Source organism: Sinocyclocheilus anshuiensis, unplaced genomic scaffold (genome assembly GCF_001515605.1).
Source record: "Sinocyclocheilus anshuiensis isolate Anshui unplaced genomic scaffold, SAMN03320099.WGS_v1.1 scaffold1, whole genome shotgun sequence".
NCBI classification, from domain to species: domain Eukaryota; kingdom Metazoa; phylum Chordata; class Actinopteri; order Cypriniformes; family Cyprinidae; genus Sinocyclocheilus; species Sinocyclocheilus anshuiensis.
This window is the reverse complement of record NW_015539843.1, coordinates 218,485-222,983: the sequence shown is the minus strand read 5'-3', so window position 1 is coordinate 222,983 and position 4,499 is coordinate 218,485. Positions and strand designations below refer to the sequence as shown.

Below are 4,499 nucleotides of genomic sequence, written 5' to 3'. Positions count from 1 at the left end.
CACTTGCCAAACAAAGCTTGAAACTTGCGTGTGCATTACACGCATGAGCACTAGCGCTCTGTCCGCACGCCAGTGGCTTGATGTGCGCATGCGCATGTCGAGGAGCCGCCGGGTCAAAATGTTAACCTCGTGAGCTGCTGATGTTGTGGACAAATACACACTACTGGCCAAAAATATTTTTTTGAAAGAAGTTTCTTATGCTCACCAAGGCTACATATGCTTAATCAAAAATACAGTACAAAACAGTAATATTGTACATTTTAAATGTTTACTTTTGTCATGTATTTTAAAATGTAATTTATTCCTGTGATGCAAAGCTGAATATCCAGCAGACAGTCTTCAGTGTCACATGATCCTCCAGAAATCATTCTAATATGCTATTATATGATTTGGTGCTCAAGAAACGTTTATTATTATCAATATTGAAAACAGCTTTTGCTGCTTAATATTTTGGTAGAAACTGTGACACTTTATTTTTCAAGATTCGTTGATGAACAGACAGGCCTAGCTCAAATATCAAGTTAATGAATCCTTGCTGAATAAAAGTATACATTTTTTTCTCTCTCTGTTTAAAAACCTAACTTACACAACCATTCAAAACAAAAAACAAAACAAAACAAAAAAACATTAAGAAGCAAAAACTGTTTTCAACGTTGATAATAAGATATGTATGAGCAGCAAATCAGCATATTAAAATGATTTCTGAAGGATCATGTGACACTGAAGACTGAAGTAATTCAGCTCTTATTAAATTCAGCTCTGCCATCACAGGAACAAATGATATTCTTAAAATATTTTAAAATACAAAACAGTTATTTTAAGTTGTAATACTGTTTTACAATATTATTGTTTTAATGTATTTTAATCAAATAAATCAAGCCTTGGTGAGCAGAAGAGACTTCTTTCAAAACATAAAAAAAAAATATTGATTATTCCAAACTTTTGGCCAATAGTGTATTAGTTAATATACTACTAATACTACCACCACTACTACTACTACTAATATTAAAATTAATAATAATAATAACAATAATTTAACAGCAATTATTCATTATTATTAATAGCCTATATCATGATGTACATTAACATCATTATCATAATTAATAAATTACAGATTAAAAACAGTAAAATTAATGAATAATTAACCTGTTATATTCTATTCAAATCCATAAACAAACATATTTATTTATTTATCTACGTATATATGTTTGTATGTATGCATGTATAAGGTAACAAATGTTATATAACCTGTCCAAGTGCCCATACTTATTTAAATTATATTGTCTGTTTGCAAATTAGAAAGTTACACAACATCACAGAGTAAGACACAGTCAGAAGATCATATAAATCTAACATTATCAAGCCACCCTCAAGTGATCAGATAATGAAATCGCATAATAATACAAAAAGCGCAATTGCCTGTGAAGCACGAGTCTAGAAGATGCACTTTTCCTCTTTTAAGACCATCTAGACATGGCAACATTGCCCTCTTGTGGTAAAATTGAATTATTACACTCGCACACACTAATCACAGTAAATGCAATGTAGCCTAAAAATAATCAAATCAAAACTCTTTTAGTGCAGCGACGAACTCTCTGGAAACAAGTCAGAGATTGAACATTAAGTTTTGATAGATAATCATGTACTAGCCAAAAGTTGTATGATATCGTGATTTATCAGTCTTAAGATAAAAAGATGTAGGCTATTATTAAGATATCGGTGTTGTTAAAGCCTATTTAAATGACAGGCTAGACAATCCTAGGTTTGTGAAATGCATGACTAGTTAGAAATGTAGTTTTTAATTGTTTTTGCTCTGCCTTTTTGTTTTAATTGGAACGAATTAGACTGATGGCATCTTTTCCTTATCCATGTAACAGGAAATTTAGTCCGTAAGGAGTTCATTAAAAAGAGGCAGCGTTCCCAAATGATCCACTTCGGGATCAGGAACAGTTTTCCATGCCGTTTTCCCAGTAAATCACATTAAGGAGTCCTGGTCATTGTCTTCTCTTTTGGACGCCACATAACGTTTACATCACTGAATGAATAAGAGCATTATGTGAGCACTCTGCCTGGGTTATTATACCATTCACAATATTAAATTGAACGTTTGGCATATAAACACCTCAACCCCAAACCTAATGATATATGATACTGGTCGATCATTATTCATATTCTGCTCCCCTTCTGCCCATAAAACACGTGTGGCTGATAAGCAGCACTCCTTTAAACTTACATTTGAAAAAGCCGCTTGGGAGCTTCATCTGTCATCTGCAGTGAACGTAATCAATGAGTCTGTATAATCTGCTTTTGTATCTCAACCGAACTCCACCCGGTCACGCTGTAATCGGCCAAATCTATGAGACATCGAGCATGTAAGAGCTTTTTAATGTGTATCACCAACTCTGACATGAGCCTTGATGACACTTCCTGCAGAACAAGCGTCATTCTCTCCAGTCCTGTCTTGGCGATAAAAGCAGTAAAACGTTGTGAGACTAATGTTCAGTCCTGTCTGTTTGTTTTTCCTTCTACTGTCTGCGGTCTGTTTCTTTCTTCACTCATTCCCATATTGAGTTCTGTGGGTGTTATAACACTGTTCACAACGTATTAGATACACTATCGTTCAAATGTTTAGTGTCAGTAAATTTTAAAAATATTAAGCAGCACACGATAATAATAAGAAATGTTTATTGAAGAGTAAATCATATTAGAATGATTTCTGAAGGGTCATGTGACACTGAAGACTGTAATGATGCTGAAAATCCAGCTTTGCCATCACAGGAATACATTTTAAGATTTAGACTATTATTGTAAATTGCAATAATATTTCGTCCCAAGCGTTTTGACGATACTTTTAATCATACACGACCACCATCATCCTCCTGAGGTAACAGAACCCTTACGAAAAAGAAGTTTATTCAAGTGTGCTATTAGTATACTTCTTTTAAACTAAAAATAGGAAAGTATACTTTTAGTCTACTTGTTATGTACTTCTCAGAAATGGGCTTTATGTACTTCTCAGAAATATACTTAAAATGACATTTAAGTATACTTGACTTATACTTAGAAAATGCTCCTAGAATCCGTGTTTTCATTGTTATACTGTAGGGGGCGCTAGTACACATCTTCTGTACAGAATTTCCAAAAAACACAAGTGAAGAAGAAACAGAAACAACAGATGCTTCCACATGTATTCTAACACGATCATCAGACATAAAACAGCATCAAAACTATGTAACATTATGGAATAAAATGTCGACCAATGAAGAGGTAATAATAACTGCCAAGCTTTGGGGTGTTGATCGACTTTATCTACGTTTTGATTATCATTCTGAATCCAATTCATAGTCTTTTTTCAGCTTTTTGTTCAAAATGTTGTTTATTTCTTTATTTTTTATTTATAAAACTTACCCACATTCAAGTGTTTAAAAAAAGAATGCATGAAGCTAGAATAAAATGTTTTTGTTTACAAGCAGATACCCTGTTCTTTTGATGTTTTGTATGTTCAGATATTCATGTAACAAAATATATACAAATTAATACCTAAATAGGGACATCAATTTTCTGTGCCTCTCAAGGAGTCCAGCTTGAAATCACAGAGATGCAACATGGAATTATTACTCATGGTGAGTCATATATAGACTACATCTATTCACCATGACTAAAAATGCTGATAAATTGCCCACAGAGCGTGACGTCAGGGGCGGGGCTTAACATTTAACCAATCAGATGACGGGAACTGCACCCATAATATCAACACTGAGCCATGCCATATTCCAGCTATAAATATCTTTGGTAACATGGAAAAAGCTCTATGTTTTAATAGAACAGAAACCACTTAAAAACAACACAGTTGGCTTACACATATACCGCGAACAACTAACTTAAATTCGTCCCAGTTATAGCATACAATTAGTAGGTACATACCTGAAAGTCTAGTAAGCTGACAATGTTCTCATGTTTCAGCTCCTGCGAAAACACACTACATTAGCGAGCAGAAGTCATAAATGCAATTGCTTCTATAAGGAGGTGATGATATTTGCTAAACCCTTTACACTGTTTATATCAATAGCTAATCGTTGTTTTGGCACAAAGAAGCCTTTCAGATAGCGAGAACCGCTCAAATGACCTCGCAAGTCGGATTTCGCAATGTTTACTATTTTTCGGAAGATATTTAATGAATAAATAAATAACATGTATGGCAAGCAAACCTGTGCGCACACAGACGCACCCAGAGTGTAACTAGGAAACTCACCTTTAATATCCTGATTTCTTTTCCTAGTAGCGACTGTGATTTGGCGAGGTTTTTCTTGTTAATGCATTTCACCGCCACTTCAAAATCATGTTTCTGTGAATGAAGACATCGATTTACGTTTATAGCATTCGTGTCGAGTAATTATTCGCATGTCGAGCCGCAGTATAAGGCATCAGCGGCATCAGCATTACGAAATGCTCATCATAGCGTTACCTTTTTATGTCTTCCTTTGAACACCGCGCCGTGT

General features: G+C 34.4%; 1 long non-coding RNA gene across 1 annotated transcript; it reads right to left on the bottom strand.

The window, feature by feature from the left end:
* Nucleotides 1-3,920: 3,920 nt before the first annotated feature.
* On the bottom strand, nucleotides 3,921-4,487 carry LOC107684497 (uncharacterized). Its single transcript, XR_001633863.1, has 3 exons — nucleotides 4,466-4,487; nucleotides 4,253-4,345; nucleotides 3,921-3,966 (listed from the first exon to the last, which is right to left on the bottom strand). It is a non-coding gene; the product is annotated as an uncharacterized LOC107684497 (long non-coding RNA).
* Nucleotides 4,488-4,499: the final 12 nt, after the last annotated feature.